Genomic DNA, 24398 nt, shown 5'->3' with positions numbered 1-24398 from the left:
GCAGACATGCCCAAGGAAATGCCCTCCGTGAATGACAACAGTTGTGTCAACAGACCTGTGTGTGCATGGAGGACCTTCATCATCGACGTCTGCCCTACATGCATCTGTTGAAGTAAGTCCACAGACTCCTCACTCAGGGCATCAGGGGACACAGGGGCAGAGGGTGCGGTGCCTGGCACAAAGGAGACATGCTCACGAACACGGGAGCCCACAGGGACCTCTGGGATGGGAGCCGATGGGAGTGGGTGGTGGTGGCAGTGGCAGAGACAGCCTCACTAGCTGGGGTTTGGTGGCTGCTGACACCTGCCTCCACAGGGGAGTCATCCTCAGAGCTGCTGTGGCCTTCAGCTGGGGGGGATGGTGCTGACGACTCCTCTGTGTGGCTCAAATCGCCCTCCGTGCCACTGGGTCCCCCTTACTTCTCCTTCTCTCCCTGTAAGGCTCTGTGGCTCCTCCTGGTCCGTGGAGCTGTCCCCTCCTGTGGCCATGGATGTATCTGGATAGGAATAGGAAGTAAGAGAACAACATCAGTCACCTGCACCGACTGCACACACCACAGTGAGTACATCACATCACAGGGCAAGCCCTGGCATCATCAGCTGAACACAGCTCAAAGTGCCAACACTGTTTAGAATAAGACAATTGTCATTTTCAACATCAACCCTGGCACACATATCCCTCCTTGACTTGCACACATATGTCTGTTGCATGTTGGATGCTAATACCATGATCTGCCAACATGCACCACCCACACATTAGTTGTACATGCAAGTGAACATGTAGGAGTATGTCACTAGACCCACAGCACATCTCTTGCGACTGACTCAGCACAGGTGTCCGGATGAAGGGATGGGCAGAGACTCATTTCACATGCTTGGGATGCATGCCAGCAACACACACTATGATGTACTCATATCCTGATGGGCAAGGCCACAATGGGGTGCATGGTGTACACTTGAACACAACGAAGGCTCACTCATAGCAAGTTCAATGCCATGGGACTGGGATTCCCTGAAAGTCAGTCAACACTGTCTCCTGTCACAGGGGCAGGGCATCCAGACAACAACAATATGCACTGACTCACAATCCTAGCTCAGGGGCAAATCTGACTCTGCAGATGACCGGCGCACTTGCCCATCCCATGCAAACAACATATCCAGGACCCAGAAGACCCCACATCATGAAAATCAGACATATGAGTCTCAGCAAACACAAACCTAAGTAAATTAACACATCACAGTCTGCCATGCATATAACCCAGCTGCATGAGGGACAGAGTTGCATACACCATTGTGCGCTGTCAGATGATCACACACCTATATGTCACACAGGTCTTGTCTCCCACAGTCACATTGCATATGTCATGCTGACCCTCTGAATCATGGACACCCCAGTTGTACGCAGCAACAAGCCACACCCTAATGACACAGAGGCACACACCTGAGGGCACATGTCACGAAGCACAACCTGCAATTTTACACACAGGAGTGGGATTACAGAGTGTTTCTGAATGCCCTTGAGGGGGCAGGACTGGGCAGGACTGAGTGAAACAGTGTTTTGCCACGGACAGTAGTCAGGTGGCTAAGCAATTGTGGCATACTTGCTATACCTACTCCTGATGCCCACAAATTGGAGTGCCCTGCTGCACGGTTTTGTATTGAATACCCCAGAAACATGTTGCAAGTCAGACCAGCAATTGGTACACATCTCAAGGGCAAACACAGTTCACATGTCAGATCTCAGGCATTGTGTAAACAATTGACCCACCCTTGAAACACACAACAGAGTCACGGGAACTGATGCTGACTGGTACCTGATACATAGCTGACTGCAGGGACTCAGTGCCCTAGTGACACAAGCAAAAGACTGTAGGGGCCACACCTGTGGAACAGATGAGGAGGGTGCATCACACAGAAGGGGGACCTGATTTTGGGACTACAAGAACTACGTAATGTGGAAGTGTGACCCGGACAAAAGACTGCTATTTGCATGTCAGACATAGTACACAGATCAGGCATGGACTTACCCCCTTCCTGCTGCTGTCTGGCCTTCAGCTGCCTATCCAGGTCCAGGAAGACCACTGCCAGTATCCGCAGCATGTGGGGAGTCAGGGTCCGATGTCCGCCCCTCCTGCATGGAGGTGACAGCTTCAGCTGGACTCTAGCTATCCTCCGGGTCCAGCGCCGAAGGTCCTGACACCTCTTCTGGCAGTTGCAAAACCGGCGCTTGTAGACCCCCACAGAACGAACAGCCCCGGCGATGGTCAGCCAGATCTCCTGCTTCTGGTGGGCATCAACCTGTGAGGAGGACAAAGTGAAAAGTACATTAACACACATGCCTCAGATTTGTGCAGCACACAATTAGATATACATATCATCATCACAAAGGGAAATAAATTACACAGGTAGTGCAACCCTGGGGAATGAAAACTCACATGCATGTCTGACATGTTAACAATGCCTGGATAGTTTAAGTTTGCCAAAATGCACTTTAGCTGCAGGAAAACTATTCATTACGTGTACCTACACTCTTTGGGTGATGAAAGTAGTAAGTGAGAATGCTTGCCACTGGTGTACACACTGCTAGTACTGCTAGTCATACAACATGCATAATTAGGAAGGCAGTGGACCGCACACTCACCTGCTCCCCTGGTGTCCCATAGAACTTTCTGTACTCTGGAAGGAGCCCGTCCAGCAGGGCCTGGTTCTCCTGCTCAGTGAAGGCTGGGGCCCTCTCTAGTGTACGTGCCATAGCAGGAGCCAGAGGATGCAGAGACAGCAGCAGTGGTAGCAGGGATGTGATCCAGTGGCATGTAGTACAGGCAAGTGAGCACCCTGGGGTCCAGCCAGCCTTATATCTGTGCTGCAGAGGCAGACTCTGTGCCATGTGTCCAAAGTGATAGGTCCAAAACGGTTGCATTCTATGAATCTGGCCAATCCATTCAAAAGTACGACTCTTACACGCCTTCCGCATCATTCAAATCTTCATCTTCATGGAACACTTGAAATTGCAACATGTTGTAGGCATCCAACTGAATTTCCAGTGCACAACTCGTACAAGTTTTGAATCCGCATCTGTCTCCATGACAGTCCTGAGCCAATGGGTGTGCTCGGCTCATTCAACTGACTGTGCAATGCATATTTTGAATTTACACATGCACCCGTCTCCATACGATTCAATAGCCAAGGCGTACGCCTGTCTCGGACCATGCCTGTCCGACGCGCATGCATGATAGTCACCCACGTCAGACCTCATCGCATTCAATGACAAGGCGTATGCACGGCTCGGACATGACCCGTGCAGTGCGTACACATTGTCACCCGCCTCGAACCTCATTGCATTCAATGACAAGGCGTACGCACGGCTCGGACATGATCCGTGCAATGCGTACGCATTGTCACCCGCCTCGGACCGCATTATTGTGACAATTAGACGGAGGCAACACACATATACTGGCCATGGACACCTGCACACACCTGCCACACTATAGCATTGGCCACACAGTGTCCCATGGCACGTGAGGCTGCATTCTCTGGGTGTTTGAGGGGGCCACAGCATTTTTTTTGTCTGGCACTTTGTGCTGCCACTCCCAGGCTGTTATCTTGTACCTGGGGGAGAGTCCTTTGTGTGCTGTGCACATTAGCATTGTGATGTGCAATTGGACAGTAATTGGCATGAGTGAAGGCCACAGTGTCAGGTTGGATATGTTTGGGGCATGTCACATACACCCTGAGTCCTGGGGGTGATGGCATGTATATCACAGTGAGACCTGTAGCCCCAATACTTATGTGCACCCACAGTCTGTGTGCATGTTGTGTCTCAGATGTGGATGATCACATGTTACCAATGGGTGACAGTCTCCACATCCATGTGGTATATGCATCAACCTTGATGGTGTGTGTGTCTAAGAGACGCATATGTAGGGCCGGCAGGAACAACAGTGGCCACTACCTGTAGGACTTACGCTTGCCTTGTGGTGTGTACGTGCTACGCCATGTCCATTGCTGTGTTGATGTGGCAATACAGGGAGCCTGGGTTTCTGCATGGCAAAGATCTGTGATGCCTGGGAGACATGAGTCCTCATTTGTCACTGGGGTGGGTTTTTTGGACGTTGCAACAGCACATAGATTGGGTGACACAGCCAGATGATTAGCCCATTGCACTACATGGGACTCATGCGAAATTGAGATGTGAGGTGGTGGTCTTGTAGGTGACATATGTGTCCATGCCCAACAGCACACACCTCAGTACATTGTGTAATGTCATGAACTAGCATGTGATAGTGATTGTGGTCATGGCCACATGGGTGGATGTACTGACAATCTTCCTTTGTGCATCTCTGTTGTAGTGAGGGCTGCGATTTATATACATACATTGCTATGTTAGCATAAACGCGTTAGATGTTAGAAAGCCATCTTGCCGCTTCTGCTGCTTTTGCACACGACACTGCAGATACATGTTATTATTTGAAAACTGCTTGCTCGCCTTTTCTTTACATGAGAACTGTCTGTTGTTCACATCCCTAGCCGTGAGCTGCGACCTTGGTCTTAACATTGCATGAAGAAACAATCTGGGTCGCATGACAATGCATGTTTTTGAGGTCAGGTTGATCGGCCCACTATTTAGCCATAACACGCACACAGCTGCAAATACCTGAGAGTCGAGAGCTTTTAATATTGCAGTCTGCATGCCTTTAACACATTCTGAAGAAGAGCTTTCCCAGGAGCAGAGCACACCTGATCCTGTGATGTGATTCAACTAAGCTGATCTTTACTGTATGGGGTTCCCCATTCAAGCCTAGAGACCTTTTATTAGTATAATAATACTAGTTTACTAGCGAAAGGAAGGTGGCTGTATTCCACTGTCATTGGTAATATGATCTCTCCTTTCATTTTTTATGGTATTGTAACAATGCTGATGGTTTTGATTTTCATCATTTTCCTGCTTATGTTAGCCAAAGTACTGCATCTTAGGACATGAGGTTTATAAAATAAACTCTTTAAATCACTTGTTCTGGGTTGTCTATTCATTGGGACCTCCGGTCGAAATTGCTGCACATAGCCGTACACCTCTGCGACATCATTTGACGACGTATGGGGTGCCGGACGATGGGATAGCCGTTATTTTTGTAGTGAGTAGAAATGGAACCCATCCTTATGAGTTGTTCTACTCTTGGGTGACACTGCCAGCAGTGAATGTGGATGATAAAACGTTTCACTCGTATACTCACACGCGGGTCCCAGCCAATTATACGCCATATCGGACGCTAGGGATCATTTGGTTTAATGGTGCCCTTCCCCATGCGGTTGCACCGGCTAGAATGGGCCCTTTGTCAATTCCAGGGGCCACATGGCCGGTGCTGGCCGGTTTTACACCTCATCCCCGCTATTTGACTATTGCGGTGGATGAGTTGCGTACTCTCCATACAACCCTTATTTCAGTATATAGGGCTTTGGTGCAATACGTTTCGCGCAACGTGCAGGTAGGTCCTGCTGTTGCGGGACTACCAGCTGGTCAACCGGCGGTTGTTATTAGCCCCGTCATAGTTAATTCGGTGATGGGCATGTGCCCCCAAAAAAAGGATGATTTTCCTTATTGGCTTGCCGAGAAATTTGACCAGCTGGAGGAAGTGTTTCCACACTCTACGGAGGTGGAGAAACACAGAATACCCACCATTAGTTTGCCGAAAGACTAACAGGCACATGCATCAAACCTTTTTGCGATCGCAAACGGTGCGAATCGCAAAAATTGGCCGTTTGCGATCGCAAAATACTGTGTAGCAATGCATCAGCTGTATATTTGCGAAAACACACGTTTTCGCAAATATAAAGAATCGCTAAACATTCTGAGATTCATATTGCGATTCGGTATTTGCGTCTCCCAAATAGCGAATCGCAAATAAAGAATTGCAAAATATATGCATGAAAAATCGCAAATTGCGATTTCCCAGAAAATCGCAATTTTGCGAGAGCTAAATAAGAAGGATCACAACCAGGTGGTAATCATGAGTGCAAATCAGATACAGCTGAAAATCAACTTAAACCTATTTAAACACACCCAGAATGAGCTAGCACATTTCACAATGGCAGGGATTTACCTGATGGCGAGGAGGATGAGGCTGCAGGCTGCTGGACACAGACGGAGGAGAATAAATGAGCGCATTTTCAGAGTCTGCATAACTTTGCTAGGACAGCAAGAGGATGAGATATACGATAAGTATAGGCTCAATGCAGCAATGACACATGATCTAATCAATGAACTGGATCCCATTCTGCAACGACAGACACGTAGGACCAATGCTATCCCAACGCATGTGCAGGTCCTATGTTGCCTACACCTTCTGGCGTCAGGCAGTTTTCAGGGGGTCATTGCTGTAGCAGGAGGTGTGTCACAAAGCGCACTTTCAAGAATATTCAAAGCATTCCTTGATGCCATGATGGCCTTGATCGGGTCACACATCAATTTCCCTACCACCGCGCTTGACCTTGCAAAAACTAAACAGGAGTTCTACCAGATAGCTCGCTTCCCACATGTTTTGGGTTGTATTGATTGCACCCACGTGGCAATATGTCCCCCTGCAGCACAGGAATATTTATATAGAAATAGGAAATGTTACCATTCCCTCAATATTCAAGTTGTTTGCAATGCCAAAAACATAATAACTGACATTGTTGCGCAATTACCCGGGAGTGCACATGATTCTTATATATTCAGGCAAAGTGGCATACACACCTGTCTTGTCAGGGGAGAATTTGGAGAGGGACATCTGCTTGGTAAATATGTGTAATTGTTTCTCACAGTCATTGTACGTATGTCAATGTCAAACTGCCACTGACCCTTTGCTTCCTTACATGTAGGTGACAGCGCATACGCCTTGCGTAGTTACCTCATGACGCCTTACCTCAATCCCACATCTGCCAATCAACAGAGGTACAATGCAGCACATATTTCAACAAGGGACATCATAGAGCGCACATTTGGGCTGCTGAAGAGCCGATTCAGATGTCTCCGTAAGACCGGTGGAGCACTTCAGTACAACCCTGAACAATGCTGCAAAATGGTAGCAGCATGTGCCATGCTGCACAATATTGCGACAAAGGGAGGAATGGAAATCAATGTGTCTGACAGCGAATCGGAGGATGGGAACCAGCAAGTGCCACACCACCGTGCAGCACAAGGGGCAAGCGCAGCAGAAGGGCGCAGGAGAAGATTGGACATCACACAAAATTATTTCTGATGTGAGTAATGATGACACAGAAACTTTATATTGCAATCAAAGTAATCTTTAATTAAATAATAATGACATGAGTGTTGAAGCACACTTTTAATGAGACCAGTGTAATGGACATAAGTGGTTTGCAAATGAAAATTTACTTGTAAGTCAGTAAAATGTCAGATCACAACAATGGTTACGTCACCATAGTAGAATGTAATTGTACATGGCAGTCTAGCGCTTTCTCCCACGAACACCCAGACGCCTGTCAGAGCCACCATGGTCATCCCTAATGTTGAAAGCGGAGGGGGTACTGCTGCGTGTGTTGCGTCTTCCTGCAGTGGTGACTGGCATTGCCAAACTACTTATGCTTGAGGCACCCTCAGTACCCTCTTCCGGCGTGGAAATGTTGGCCGCAATTGTGGAAGCATTAACCAATTCTACTGCATTGGTCACCTGGTCCAGTGCTTTAGCCACATCCCCGCTCCAATGGCACATTTCTGTTTGCATGGTCAGAGAACTACGTGCCAACAGTGCAGTTGTTGTGGCCAGCCTATTGTTAGATTTCACAAACATTTTGAGGTGCTGCATTAGTTCTCAATGGTGTCTTTTCTGGGATACATGTTCCTCCTGCATGACCTTGGTCAGTTGCTGCACACTATCGGACAGTACTGCAATGTTGCTTGCCATCTTGGCAATTTGTAATTGCACAGCACGTGTGTTTTTTGTCTGCAGGCGCTGCATACGGAGCATCTGTCCCTCAAGACCACCCCAGACATCATTTGGTTGCTCCTCCTGCTGTGTTCTGAGTGATCTTCCTCTTCTACGCCGGACTCTGACATTGCTTCTGTGGACCTGTGTTTGTGGTTTTGGGATGGAAGTGGCCTGGCCTTGGCTGGCAACTGGTGTTGCATCAGCCTCATCATCAGAATCCAGGGTGACCAGTGATGGGACAGTTGCCCTGCGTGAGTTTGGGGCACGTGATGGAATTTTTGGCAACACAAGTGTGTCCATATGTTCACCTGCGCTGGTGTCCTACATGTCCTGGGAATCACTATCCTCAGCTTCTACACGTTGTGCATCTGTGAGGTGAAACAGTACAAAACTGCATTCATTAATGTCTGTGATGTCATGTCACAGTAATATATTTTTTGCTTTGTTATTAAATTGATAATATATTACACTATTTAGAGTTGTTTATCTCAGATTTGTGTGTTTGTCATTGTAACTGCTTGACCTGACTACATCTCCCATAATGCACCTCCCTTTATGAATACATTGTGTACTGGATGTTCAAAGTGTGCACTTGGGCTGTACTGAGGTCATGTTCTACCTTTAAATTTTAGGACAATGGTAACATGCATTCATCTTACCTTCAGATGTGTTTGCTGCTCCTGACGTGTCAAGCTGGGTCACACCAACAACAGCTTCTGGCTGGATGCTGGATTCGACCAAGTCCTCCATGGGAGTGTTCCCAGTGTCTGTTGGTGTTCCCCCTCCTGTCTTCTTTGCCTCCTTGAGCCAGTCAGCAATGCGCACCTTAGCCCGACTACGCAAGTCGTACCATCGTTTTTTCAGTTCTTCGATGGTGCGGTGTGTCACCCCAATGGCATTGACCCTGTTTTGGATCCGGAGCCATATTTTTCTTTTCTCCTGCTCTGCCACTTTTAAGGATAATTTTCCAAACAGCTTATCATGGCTGTGGACTACTCCCTCAATGAGGGTGTCAATTTCTTTTTCAGAAAACTTTATTTTCCGCTTCCTGCCTGTTTGGCTCTCCTCTGCTGTTTGTGAGGCTTCCATTTAGATGAGATTCAAGGTGTTTCTAGTGTCTCTGTCCCACTCCTGTTCAGCTCCCAGAGCCAGCTCCCTCCTCTCCCTGAGACTGGGCACTGAAAATGAGGCTGGAGCTGCTCACTTCCTGGTTCTGATGTCATCAAGATGCATCAAAATGCGACTTCGGTAATTGCGATTTCGCAAATAGCGAAATCGACAATAGCGGGTTCGCAATTGCCGGAATCGCTATTATATTTGCGATTTTTAGCGATTCTTTATTTTATCACTATTTTTTGCTGCATCGCGTTTTGCGAGTCTTTATTTGCGATTCCTTAAAAATCGCAAATAAGGAATCGCAATATTTCACTTTGATGCATGAGCCTGATAATCCCTGATGTGTCCGATTGTGACAACTGGGGTAAGATCTTTGCCGCGGTCTACTCAAAGTGCTTTGGCACTCCGTCTATGGCCGTGCTGCCCTCCGTCATTAAACGTGTTCAAGATCAGCACGGACTGGAGGCGGCTGTAGAGTTGGGAATGAGGCTTGATGGAGTATTCGACGTTGTTGCCCCTCTCGTCCTTGGTAATCTCAAGGGAGATGCTGTACAGTTCCAAGTGGCTAATGGCTTAGCCCGCGTCGCTGAACTCGATAAGCCCAAAGAGTTACCTAAACTTATTGCGGAAGCATATAGAACTATTGGCCACAGTAGTTTGGGAGTAAAGCCGACTATAATCATTCCTGACTTGATACAACAAACTAAGGTAAGTTCGTCAGGTAAAGACGATCGTCCAGCTTTTTCAAAGCAGAATTGGAGAACAAAGAAACAGGGAAAGCAGCAACAGAAACAGGGGTCTCGTCCTGCGTCTCCCGTACAGCAGACTAGCGAACGCACTTAGGATTTGCGCGCTCGTACTAGTATTAAGTCGCCTGATAGATTTCAGGTTACTGAACAACGCTCTCCTCGTTCTTCACAGGAAACATCGGCTTCACAGTCCGGTGGCGGAGACCGTGGCAAAGGACGGGGTGCACAACAAGGTCAAGAGCAACCCCGTCAGGCTGACGGTAAAGGCAAGCAAGACGAGTTTGCACGTCAACGTCCCACGTTTCAAAAGAAGAAAGTTGCTGCGCTAACAGCGAGGTATGCCACAGATAGTGCGGATGCAGCTTCTGAACCTGACATGGGTGCTAACGCTGCTCGACAGCACGGCGGAAGTTACAGTAGTGCGGCAAGGACTACGTCCATATCTGGAGGCGACAGCAACTGACACATTCATTACTGTGGAAACTGCTGACACTAGAGTGGCTCCCCCTGACAGACTATATGACATAGTCCTCTTAATTGAAGGTGACATATAGCGTACAATTCAATGGATTTTTTGGGATAATCTGACCTCTTCTTATGACATTCTCCTAGCGGAGGCAGACTGGCCCCCGGCTTTCATTTTAGATGCTCCTAGAGGGGAGGAGGTAATCCTCCCGTCCTTTGCGCACACAGTGCCAAAGGACCACGCTAAAAAGTTCGCTGAGGAGTGGGCACAGGTGCTTGCACCGGCTTTGTATCATACTCAGGTGGGCTGGGATAAATTGTCCCCCAGCCATGAGATTCCATTGCTGTCTATGCCCCAGCCACAGCCCCAATATTCCATGCGTCGCGAAGCTAGACCTCACGTCGCTGCAATCCTTGAACAATTGGAATATCAGGGTGTTTTTGAAATATGTGTGTCACCAATGAATAATCCTTTACTCACTGTGACAAAGCCTGATGGGTTGTACCGCCTAGTTTTGGATTACCGGCATTTAAACTCTCATTGCCGGACATGCGCGGTACAGAATACTCACAGTTCGGCTCTCGTCGATAGTCTCGTGAGAAAAGGGTTTAAAACCACACTTGACGTTTCCAATGGCTTTTACAGCCATAACCTGTCCTCTATTAGCAGTCAGTGGACAGCGTTTACTTCTGGCGGCAAACAAAAACAGTTCAAGAGAATAGCCATGGGCTAGAAAAACAGCCTTGGCGTCTTTGCAGCACGTGTAGTCTCTCTTTTAGAGAGCATAGACCCAGATGCGTACTCGTATGTCGATGGTATCTATCTCACAGACGACGAGTTGTGGCCACATCTGTGTCGCGTTGAACGCATTATTGTTATGTTTGCAGACTTTGGTTACAAATTCAACTTTGCGAAGTCTCACATTGCAGAGTATACAGTGTTGTTCTTGGGCTACGAGCTCAACAATGAAGGTCGAGGATTAGCTCCTCACTTTCTGGAGAAGTGCGCATGCCTGCGAGCTCCTACGACACTGAAAAAATTACAGTCTTTGCTGGGCTTTCTGAATTTTGGTCGTACGTACATTCCTGATTATGCCCAGCGTATCAAGCCGCTTTATGCCTTGGTACAACCTACTTTTTCCAAATCGAGCTGGCTGCCGGAGCATTCAGCAATTTTGCAATTACTGCAAGCTGATCTTCTTGCTTCAAAATACTTACTGACACGTGACAACCGCACTAACCTGGTAATAAGAATTGTACCTGGTGCAGTGGGTTTCACATACTTAACGTTCAATGAGGGCGATACCGTCCCCATTGCATACAAATCACACCTGTACACTTCAGCTGAACTGTGTTTTTCCTCTGTTGAAAAAGTTCTGACGGCAGTGCAGATGGCGATTCTCAAAGAACGAGCGCTGTCGCAAGGAAAACGCATGTCGGTTGTCACACCATATCCTGCCCTTGAGGCAGTGACAAAAGCAAGTGTACCAAATTCTAAAGCTTTGCATCCTCGGTGGATACAATGGGCCACTTCCTTGACATCGCCCGAAGTCACTTATATCTTTGATGCCTCATTACAGACTCAGGAGTACCTGCAGTATGAATTCGTTCATCCAGCTCCTCTGTCTTTGCGCCCACTCGAAGATTACCATTGTGTCATTTACACTGACGGTTCGGCGCAACCGGGGACTGGATCGAAGCATGCCTATTCAGCGGCCTGCACAATTGTGGTGGGGGCTTTCGTAAATGGTGAATTCCAATCTGATGTCGTGCATACGCAGTCATTGGGTGATTGTACCGCACAATTGGCGGAGCTTCGTGCTCTGGTGCTTGCACTAGAGTTTGCTGATCCTCGAGTCACTGCTCCTATAGTAAGTGACTCGTTTTATTGTGTTCAATCTTACAACGACAATCTATATTTTTGGTCTCAAAATTAATATTGTGATTCCAAAGGTAGCACAATTACGCATAAAATGCTTTGGGTTCGAGTGGCAGAACTTAAAACCATCTGCCGCTCGTGAATGTTATTCACACTCTCGGACACCAACGAGTTGGTGTCCATGCTGTCGGCAACAGCTTAGCTGACGAGGCAGCGAAAACAGCAGTGGCGACATACTTAGTAGCAGCAGTTACAAGATCCAAAAGTAAGATCGATGATGACATCTTTGCAGCTATTGCTGCTACAGAGAAGGGAACTAATTACCCAAGAGGTTTCCCTTCCCGTTACCATTATCATTTAAGTCCTGATAACGTCCCGTTAGTGAGGATTAACGACGTTGGTGACAGATTGATTCCCAACGCGGACTGCAGACCATCTTTGATATTAGCAGCTCACGAGGGTATGGCCTCTGCCCACGCCGGCGTTGCAGCTACTGTATCTCTGTTACAACAACGTTACTGGTGGTGCGGTTTATATAAACAAGCTCGCGCTTATGTTGTGACATTTGCCAGCAGATTAAACCTTCAACTGCTGCACGCCCACCACAGACTCAGTTGTACATATCTAATAAGCCACTTGGGTGTGTTTATTTAGATCACTGCGGTCCTTTTTCCTCTGATACTGCGTACAAGTACATCTTGGTTGCAGTGGATTTGTGCACACGTTTTCTGTGGGTATGGCCACAAAGGAGTGCTGATGCCCGTACTGTCATCAAGGATTTGCGTGTCTTTGTGGGAAGTTTTGCGTGTGGTACCTTTCATTCTGATCAGGGCCCTGCGTTCACCTCTAAGGCGTACAAAGAAGCCATGAAAAATGTGGGGGTCCAAGTCAAATTTTCGTCTCCCTACCGGCCTGAGGGTAGTAGTGTGGTGGAGTGAATGAACCGTGACTTAAAGCAATCTTTGACAGCTAGGGTTTTAGGCACTGGGCGGAACTGGCTAGCCCATCTGTACAACGTCCAACATGCACTTAATAATCTCCATAGAAGGTCTCTGGGTGGGCGGACCCCATACATGATGCTCTTTGGCAAACAAATGTTTGTCCCGGACCTTGATGGTCTAGACATTGTGGCATCAGCCGCACCCTTTGACGTAGATGATCACTGTGCTGTATTACAGACTCTACAAGATGCCAGAGACAGTCTCACAAAGGAACACATGCCGTCCACATCTGATGCTGCGCTTCAGGATCCCGGTAGTCGGCTGGCTACCTCGAGTTGGTGACGTGGTCCGTGAGAAGGTGGAGAACAAGGAGGAGTTCGGCCCCTCTTATCGTGCACCGGGTCCAGTGCTTGGAGTGCAGGGTACAAGAACAGTCATTTTACCTCCACTTCCTGGTCGCAAGGATAACAGGTACATCTCTATTGACAATGTCAAGCTACAGCGAGTGGCCGATTCTTCTTAGTATGACTCCAGCGGTTTCTTGCCCTGCGATGCTGGGAAATTCAGTTTTGGCTCCAGCTTCTACCACCTTGTCTGATATTGCCATCGAGATGCAAACAGTTACTGATCCTTTGTTAATACCACTGGCTGGTGGTCCACCTGAAGATTCTGAGTATGCTTATCCTACAGATGCAACATTGCCAGTTTTACAGTCGACCGCAGTTGCCCAGTCACGCTTCTCCTTTGACTCTAACTCAATGACTTCCAAAGCCCCGTCAAAGGTTTCCATTTTTGCTGTCTGGTTTAAAAGACATTTTTTAATTCCCCCTTGGACTTACATTTGGCTGATGCTCATATGTATTTTTCTGTTCATGTCCATTGGATTTGTGGTCGTCATTTTCCGTCTTGTGAATGGACACTACCTAAAAGAAAGGTCTACAATTAGACTAATTGATGGAACTTTGGCCCCCCACTCCTCATCACACATCATGAAGAGGGACCAGACTTTTGTGAATATTACTGCCTGGCCCCTGTTAGATGGGATTGCGGGGGATGCTGTTAAATTTCAAATTCATGATCCCGCTGAGGTTATCAATGTACCAAATGTATTTTGTGTATCTATGGGTGATGTCGTTAAACAAAACATCCGCTCTGATGATTGGGACGTTCAGGCCATAGAAGCACTGTTTTCTGATTTGAAATATTATGCTGCATCTGATGCGGAGGATTTGTATTTAGATACTGCTAATTGTGGTGAACAGTTTTGCTATCAACATTATGGCAATAATTTCCTGCATAAAGCAAATACGTTTCAAAATTTTGTAAATTTTACCCAATGGGAACATTGTCCAACACCAATCCTAGGTAGCACAACCACGTTGGTAGACAAATTCACTTATTCTTCTGATTTCAGTGTTTCCCATGCTGCCTCCTTTTATTTTAAAGTGGCAGCTGAGTCTGCCTCGAAGGTTAGGCTGACACACACAAAATTATTATATTCCAAATCCTTTATGGATGATTTGTCAATCAGAGGTTATGATCTGTGGAAGGCTGCTATTGATCTTAAATCGGTTTGGGGTTCCAAGCCATGGCATCGTGCCTGCCTTATACCAAACCACATGTTGTTTTTAAATTCAACAATCTTCCAAACCACCTGCCTTGGATTGGCTACTTTGAAAAAACAACATTTTCCATCTACTCCGGATCTGGGTGTTTATCCGAATTGGGGTAATCATACAGATCTGTCCCTTGATGCGTTGCAGTCCTCTATCCCTAATACCGCCTTCAATATTTCCAAAGTAGATCCGGAAGGATGGTTAATATTGCAGACGAGTTCAGATTCCTGTCAACATCGTTTTCTGGGTTTGAAACCTGGGTACACGCAGGTTCGCGGGGACCCCCGTTTTGAATCTTCGCATTCAGTCACTACCTACTCTGTAGGGAAGTTATGCCAATCTTGGCTGCAACACTCCACCTTGGCATCTGTTAAACTTCATTTATCTAAATTACATGACAAAATAGATTTGAATGATTTTGTTAAGGTTCCTGTAGGTGGCAGGTCCAAAAGATGGGTGTATGCTGCATATAACGAAGTTTGGAAACTATCACAAATTGAAGCTGCATCCAGATTGAGAGCTATTGATCAAGCCAATTTTGAAAAAGTACTAGCCGTTATAGATAATAGCATTAACACCCTTTCTTCCAGAATTTACACGTTAGACAATATTGTTTCTTCTGTTGTTGATATTGTGCAGGATTATATGTCTGTTTTGTATCATGGTCAAAATCAATTGCGTTCTGTAATGCAGTTTGCATGGACATTGCAAACGTTAAAGGCAGGGAAAGCCCCATGTTTCTTCCCTTTAATCTAACTGCAAAACAACAATTTATGTCCATGAAAGATGCAACATATTCATTACTGCATATTGAGAAGTTAGAACCTTTGCCTTTCTCTGTGGCCGAATTGAATTCCGCTGTGTGGCTTATCCACGGGTTAATCACATTGCCGTTCCCTTTGTTTAAATTCAGTTCATGCATGAAACTTTATGCCCTAGGTAGATATGAACAACTGGGTACTGCCTTCCTGCAGGAAGTTTGGTCACTCCCATTTACATACAGATGCATGAGAGATGGTAAAGACGTCTGCTTGAAGGGTGAAGAGTGCACTTCCACTCCTGATCACCATGTAGTATGTAGGCACATTCAATTGCATGGTGCATGCAATGTGCACGCTCCTAATTTAGCTTGCGTCCTGAAAGGGATTCCTGTGCCAGCTATTACACCATCATTCACGCTGCTGGCTAACGGTAGTTATTTGCTCTTAAATAATGAAGCTTGCTGTGGGATGCTAGTGGGAATTCCCTCCATAGTGACTGTATCACAGAGGGTAGTCTGCTGTAAGAATGTCCTTTTCCCACCCCCGCATGGGCGGCTGGATGCATCCATCTAGCCTTCCATTCCAACCTTGAAAGCAGAGTTCAACAAGATGAGCAGAATAAGGGCTCTATTGTCTTAAAAAGAAGTCGCGCTGACTTCTTCCCGGGAAACATTTGTCCTTCACGTAGCAAATACGCTCACCGAGGTGCAAGCGCTTTTGAGTACTGATCTCCCACTTCATTTTGGTGCTCTGATTCAAACTATCTTTAAAGCCTCGTCAACAATTGGCCTGGCACATTTTTTCAAAATTGTGGGCTCCGGTCTTGTGACCTCCTTCCAAACTATTTTTGGTGTGATCCCGGCATTTTTTCATTCTATTTTTTCCAGCGTCTTTGGTGATCTCCCGTTGATTCTGGCCCTCGTAGCTGGAGTGCTGTTGTTGGTCTGCTTACTGCGCAATGGCTGCACAATTTGTGTCACAATACAGCCTGCCCCGGCTGCTACATCTCCGTGACCGGATGCTTGAATACTATGGTACATTACCACTGGCAACCTTGAGCATCTCCTATGGATTGTCCTTCCGGTTTTCCTACTTTACATGCGCACAACCTGTCTTTCATTGCCTAGACTGTCCATTCCAATGGGCCCTGGATTTGTGCTTGTCAAACTCAGTGTCTCCCGCCCCGTATTATGATCGACTAATGAGTCCCTTAGTGGCTCATGAGTTGGACTGTTCTGGTGTCAGGATTATGGCCTGTGGAGCGGCACATGGAGTGCTAGGGAGTTGGGACATCGGTACGGCTGCCTATGACTTCCTGGCAAGAAGTTATCTTGAAGAACACGCCAGTTGTCCTCTGATGGTACTAGAGGCTCCAGTTATCGAAGAACATGTATGTTCATTTCCCTTACTGAACTGGATGACGGACACTTTTACAGAACATTCCAATGATTTCCTCTTGGAAGCTGTTGCTACTTACTGTGCTTATAATTGATGGATTAACCTGGAGGTCGTCCAACTTTCCTTTACACAGATTTTTGAGGTTTTTTTTTATAATCATCATTGGGGCTCTCTGAGCCTTGCCGTTCATTTTTCCAGTCGAATTTTCTTTTCTCCCTTTTCTCGTTTTTTTTTCTCTTCGAACTTTCACTGCCCTTTATATGGATTTCCAATTCGTGCACTTAGTTCCGTTCTATCGAACTTGAACTCTGCGTTCCCTGATTGTATCCCTATTGGTTAGTGGTCCGATCAAGGGGGCGTGTAGTGAGGGCTGCGATTTATATACATACATTGCTATGTTAGCATAAGCGCGTTAGATGTTAGAAAGCCATCTTGCCGCTTCTGCTGCTTTTGCACACGACACTGCAGATACATGTTATTATTTGAAAACTGCTGGCTCGCCCTTTCTTCACATGAGAACTGTCTGTTGTTTACATCCCTAGCCGTGAGCTGCGACCTTGGTCTGAACATTGTGTAAAGAAACAGTCTGGGTCGCCAGACAATGCATGTTTTTGAGTTCAGGTTGATCGGCCCACTATTTAGCAATAACAAGCACACTGCTGCAAATACCTGAGAGTCGAGAGCTTTTAATATTGCAGTCTGCATGTCTTTAACACATTCTGTAGAAGGGCTTTCCGAGGAGCAGAGCACACCTGATCCTGTGATGTGATTCAACTAAGCTGATCTTTACGGTATGGGGTTCCCCATTCAAGCCTAGAGACCTTTTAGTAGTATAATAATACTAGTTTACTAGCGAAAGGAAGGTGGCTGTATTCCACTGTCATTTGTAATATGATCTCTCCTTTCATTTTTTATGGTATTGTAACAATGCTGATGGTTTTGATTTTAATCATTTGCCTGCTTATGTTAGCCAAAGTACTGCATCTTAGGATACAAGGTTTATAAAATTAACTCTTTAAACTTTACCGTGTCTCTGTTTACTCTTGTTGTGGACTGATATGAGAATAAGAACGGACAGGTATTTCTGATTCCAACCATTCCTGAGAGTACTCTAAGTCACTTGTTCTGGGTTGTTTATTCATTGGGACCTCTGAGATAATACGGATAATGAATGGGACACTGATGCTGGTCGGATAGGGGTTCTGGATTCTGAGGTGAGTTTTTGGTACACCACAATTCACTGAGGTCCTGGTTTCCTGCGCATAGTTCTGTGCATGAGCAGAATCCCTGCAACACTGTACTGCAGGGCACCAGCTGTCCATCGTCCGTTCCCTGACCTCGCAACCATGCAGGAACGCGACAGAATCAGACGGTACCGCTTCACCAGGCCACTGATTGAGGAGTTGGCGGAGCAGTTGGCGCCACATCTGCTACCTGGCCGGAAATACCCTACAGCACTGACCCCAGAGGGGAAGGTGATGGCAGCCCTGCACTTCTTTGCTACCGGTACCTTCCAGTACACTGTGGCTACTGCTGGTGGTATGTCGCAAACGATGTTTAGTCGGGTGCTACGCGATGTCTTGGAGGGGATGTTGCAATTCCTCGACCTGTATATCAAGTTCCCGAGCCAAGATGAACTCCCTGAAATTAAGGATGCCTTTTATACACTGGGGAGGATGCCAAACGTCATTGGATCCATTGATGGGACACATGTTGCCCTGATACCACCACAGGCACATGAGCAGGCATACTGTAACAGGAAGCACTACCATTCGATCAATGCTCTGGTGGTCTGTCTTGCTGACGTGTTGATCACACATGTGTGTGCACGGTTCCCTGGTTCGGCGCATGATGCCTACATTATGAGGAGTAGTCACATTGCAACGCTGATGTCACATATACCAGTTCAGCGTGCCTGGCTTGCCGGTGTGTACTGACTGTTTCTCATTGTGTGTGTTTGTCAGTGTTGTATTCCGCACTTCTACAAAACTCATCTACTTGTTCATTTTTGTGTGTGTAGGTGACTCCAGATACCCCAACATGCCGTGGTTGCTGACACCCCTCAGGAACCATGTGACAGCAGCCGAGCTGCGCTACAATGAGGCACATGGTCGGAGCAGGAGGGTGATTGAGCAGACATTCAGCCTCCTGGAAAGCCGCTTTCGCTGCCTGGACAAGACCGGAGGGGCCCTCCCATATGAGCCTGCAAAGGTGTGCAAAATAATACTGGTCTGCTGCATGCTACACAACATGGCGGTGCAGAAGGAGGTGCCTCTCATCCTGGATGAGGATGAGGATGACCAACGTCTGGCACCTGTAGAGGATCCCGGCCTGGGCCAAGATGCCAGTGATGATGAAGATGATGGTGACGTCCGCTCCCAGCTCATCAACAACTTCTTCACCTGAATGTGAGTTTCCAGGGTTGTTATGTGAATGTATGGAGGTAGGCAGGAATGTGTTGAGCCAGCTCTGTTGCTGTCTGAGTGTGTCTGTGTGCCACTTGACTGGATGCGTGCTGTGATGTGTCCATTCAGCGGGTGTGTACTCCACAATAGGGTAGTACTGCTAACTAGTGTTTGTGTAGGTGTTTTGCAACATTTTTTGTGCATGTGTATTGCATTTCTCTCCTGTTCGTCTGTGCTTTTGACTGTATCTTGTCTGTCCTTCCCAGGGTCCTTTGCCTGTTGTGTGGTCAACACTGACCCCCAACTCCCAGAAGCCAACACCAGTGTGTAAGTTGGGAATTCCCATCAACTGATGTACCACACATCCCTGGACTTCCATTCTCCAACACATTGTAAGCGTGTGTCCACTGTTAAGTAGAATTACCGTGCAACTAGTGTGGAGTAAATGTGTTGCTGATGTGTAATGAACCTGTGCTATGCTTTGTTATGTGCGTTGTCTGTCTTCCCACATCTGAGTGACATATGCTTACCTCACCTGTGGACTTGTTACCACTGACTATGCTTGGTGTTGTGTCTGTGCATGCCAATGTGTTTCAGGTCAACATCATTGTGTGTGATGAGTGACATGGCCATGGTGTGTATGTTTTGTGTTGCCATAGTTGTGTGTCTCCCTCACATGTGTCACATCCCCATGACTGACCTTACATTGGTCACATTGTTGCAGTATTTGGCATGCACTGTGTTGTGTAGCAGATCGACTTCGCCCTGAACATGACATGTTTGAATCACAACAGAGGCAAGTATGGTGTACTGGTGAGTTTATTTACAAACATGTGTGAGTGGTGAGTGAGGTGCACAGGATGGTGGGTGCTGTACAGTGGTTTTGGAATCCAAAGTTCACATTGGAGTTGGAAGTGCTGGTAGATGAAATGTCCAAAGTAAAGTCCACAGTCGTCTGCTACATTGGCCCAACATGAACCCTCCATGTCACGTGGGCGAGTTGTGTGCGATTGGACAAGATGTACGGGTTGCGCACAAAGAACATTGTCCAGAACAGGTTTGGAGGCCCTGGGGGATGTGCTGGGACATCTGCCTCTCACATGTCCTTCTTCGGACGACCCCTCTTCTTCCGGGGGGGATCCTCATGTGCAGGCCTCTGCGCTGCAGGGGACTCTCCGCCAGAGTCCTCCTCCCTCCCAGTGGCGCTGGCAGATGGTGTTGCAACAGATGTTGTGGGCACACAGGGGGTGGGGACAGCTTGGTGTTGATCTGGTGGAGGCATTGTAGTATGTCCCGATGCACCGCAGTAAGGGCATCCCACTTTGCCTCCATGCGGGCATGGTGGGCGACCTGCTCGTGTTGGATGTCCTTGAGGATCCCCACTACCTGGCCAAATACTCCGGTGCTATCCTGGTACACATCTATGATGCGTGCAAGTTGGGGGTCATCATGCAGTCCAGACCCGTCTGCAAGGCGTGCCCTGTGCCTCCCACCCCTCCCAGCACCCCTCTCCACACGGGCAGGACCAGCACAGGGGACACTGGGACCCCTTGGGTGGTGTTGCTGGTGGTGCGGGCTGTAGCTTCCGGGGGGTCCTGTGTCCCTGTGCTGTGGGTGTTGATGGTGGAGGCGTGGGTACAGGGGGGGCAGATGTTGCTGCTGCTGGTGCTGCATGATGGCTCACACCGGAGGGGCCAGGTTGGTCGTCATCATCCGAAGAGGACAGTGAGAGAGTCAGACCACAGAGCTCAGTGTCCAACAGAGTCTGGGACTGGGTATCCTCTTCATTTGGCACTGGGTGGCCAGCACGACCTGTGTTTGGAAGAGACACACAATGTGAGTTATGTTTCTACATGCATTGTTGGTTCACAAAAATGAGATTTTCTACTTTTCAAACAGATGCCTGCCTGTACACTGCTTTTGGCCAGCTTGTCACAGACCGAGTTTGATCTTGTTGTTGGCCATTTGCCAGCATGGCCTTGTGCTCCCCACTACAGAGCCCAGTGTCAGACATCTTGTTGGTCCCTTCCCACTCCCTGTGAGGCGAGTATGTTTCAGGTTGATCTTGCTGGGCCATGTGGGTTGGTGTAGGTTGTCCGTGACTGCGAGTCCCATCATACTCTTGGCTACACCCCCTTCCCAGCATGCCCATGCTTCCTCCCTCTTGATTCTGCTTCCCTGTGAGGGTATGTGAAAGCAATGGCAAGATGGCTGTCTGTGAAATCCTGGTGTTTGTTTGGCTACCAGTCCCAGCATGGCCTTGTGCTCCTCACAACAGAGCCCAGTGTCAGACATCTTGTCGGTCCCTTCCCACTCCCTGTGAGGCGAGTATGTTTCAGGTTGATCTTGCTGGGCCATGTGGGTGGGTGTAAGTTGTCTGTGACTGCGAGTCCCATCATACTCTTGGCTACACCCCCCTTCCCAGCATGCCCATGCTTCCTCCCTCTTGACTCTGCTTCCCTGTGAGGGGGTGTGACAGCAATGGCAAGATGGCTGACTGTGAAATCCTGGTGTTTGTTTGGCTACCAGTCTCAAGTGAGCCCCTGTGCTTCACACAGCAGCACCCAGTACGGGGTATCTATTGCTGATATTTCAATGAGGTGTGTGTCAATGCATTGTACCCCGGTTAGTTGTGTGGAGTTTGTGTTGGCGGGGTGTCTCCCCATGCTGATTAGTATGGTCAGGGATGTCAGTCCTCCTTCCCATCATGACACGTGCTTCGATTGTAGGGCATGCAAGTTGTCTTTCAGGATGTCAGTCAGTGGTGCTTCTGATTTGCGCACATGCCCTAGCAGGGCCTTGTGCTCCCCACAGCAGGACCCAGTGTCAGCCATCTTGTCAGTCATTTTCCACTCCCTATGATGTGGCCATGTTTCAGAGAGGTCTTGATGGGCTAATCAGGAGGGGAACATTATCTGTGACTACAAACACCATCATGCTTTTGTCTACACTCACTTCACCTGCATCCCCACTATTCCTTCCTGGCAGTCAGCTGCACTGTGAGGTGGTGTGTTTGTGGTGTCAAACTGTCTGGTTGGGTGTATTTGGCTTAGTGCCACTGACTTGCTGTATATCTTTGAAGGTTGGTGCATGTCATGACGCAGTCCCCAGTCACTTTGAGATGGCAGGTATTGTGTTTGTGTGACTGGCATACACATCTTGGGTTGATTATCTATTGGTTAGTGTAGCTTTGCTTGGGGTGCATGGTTTCACTGTCCCCTTGCCCCACAATCTTGGGTATGTTGTTTGTGTACTCACCAGTCTCTGGGATGTCTGTTAGGCCATGGACGCTCTCTGGTGGTAGGATGTCCCGCACCTTCTCCTCCCAGGTCCTGAAGTAGGCTGGTTTGGCAGGAGGGCCACCGCCGGAGCGCTGACTCAAGGCGTGATCTTTCTCAATGAGTTTCTTGACCCTCCTGCGCACGTCATACCACCTGTTCTGGATATCGTCCTTTGTGCGCAACGTTGGTGCTTGTGTGTTCACCTTGTCCACAATCCTCGCCCACATCTTGGTTTTCTGTGAGATGGGGGTCCTTTGAACCAATCTACCAAACAAATGTGGCTCTACTCTGATGATCTCATCTACCAGCACTTCTAACTCACTATCTGTGAACTTTGGATTCTTCTTTGGAGGCATAGTGATGGGTGGTGGTGGTGGGGATGTGTGTGTGAGGGTGCAAGTGATTGTGGGTTGGTGTTGGTTTTGCTGGGTTTATGTGTGTGTGCTTTTGTATGAGGTGCTGATGGTGTGTGAGTTGTGTGATGTGTGAGTTGTCAGTGTGTCTGTGGTTGCTGTGTACTGGTGTTTGCTGCTGGCTGTGTCTCCTGTTTGCAAGGGATGATGGTAGTGATTGTAGTCCTTTATTAGTTGTAGTTGTGGGTGTGTCTTTGTCCAATTAATTTTTTTAGGGTAGTTATTGGCTTAGTCATTGCTTGTTTGGTCCCTTTTTTGTGTTTTTTCCTTTGTGTTTTGTAGGCATGAAGGAGACGTTTATGTGACGGAAACGGACGCTACAGTTGTCTCATGCGGGCTTCTCCGCCTCGTTCACGCTGCATGTCTTCTGTGTTTGGTAGGCATTGTTCGCGGCGGTCTCTATTGCTTGTGTGCCGGGTTGTCTGTGCGTGTCGGTCGTGCGGCTTGGTCTCCGTGCGAGTCGGTCTGGTTTTACATGCATTGCATCATACCGCGCTAATCGTACATCGTGGGTACGGGTCGGTAGGGTTGATTCCGGGTTCATGTCGGTCGGTGAAAATCGCGTCGGTTTTCCGTCCGGATCACTATTTTCCCTCTGGTTCGGTTGTACGGCTTGTATTCCGTACGGGTCGGTTGTAATTCACTCGTGTTGCATCGTACTGCACGGGTCGTACGCCGCTGGTCCGTGTCAGTCGGTATTCGGTCTGGGGCCGTGTCGGTCGGTTCGTTTTGCGGCCGGAATCGGAATCGACCCATAGTGTAGCCAGCCGATATTACTCACACCATCTAACTTCACAACATCATTTATAATATCTCTTGCCAGTGAGAGAGTCTCCTTCCGCCAGACCGAGTGCCACATTAAAATGGGCGCAATACAGATTTTGTCAGTAATATAAGGAACTCTCAGCTCCATATGACAATTAAAGTTAGAGCATTACTTTGGCAATGAAACTAGATTTTTTTTTTTAAATGTCTTTTATACGTTGCAGTTTGAGAAATCTATTGTGCCCCAAACAACTGCTCCATAAGTGGCAGCAGATACAGTTTTGAATTCATAAACTTCCTTTATTGCCTCAACAAGTTTAGAACCAACTCTTTTTATAAATTTAAAAAGAGCTCCAATGTTCTTTTCCATCTGCAACCCCCTATTTATGACCATATTTTGCCAATTATTCTGCTGATCAAACATAAACACTAAGGTGCCGATTCCAATCCTGTAAAACCCGTGTACGAATGGTCGTACGGAGCGTATTCTCCGTACGATTGGTACCCGGGAAATCCACCGTACAAACCAGCAAGTACGATTCGTACAGAAATTACATTTCCGTACGAATCGTAAAAAACACCGTACGGCTAAAAAATACCTACAATTCTGATCCGTAGGCGACGTCCGTACGGAGTCAGGCAGCGTTTTACGGACCAGCAAGTACGATTCGTCCCTACATCA

Source organism: Triturus cristatus, chromosome 9 (assembly GCF_964204655.1).
Source record: "Triturus cristatus chromosome 9, aTriCri1.1, whole genome shotgun sequence".
Taxonomy (NCBI): domain Eukaryota; kingdom Metazoa; phylum Chordata; class Amphibia; order Caudata; family Salamandridae; genus Triturus; species Triturus cristatus.
This window is presented reverse-complemented; position numbering follows the sequence as displayed.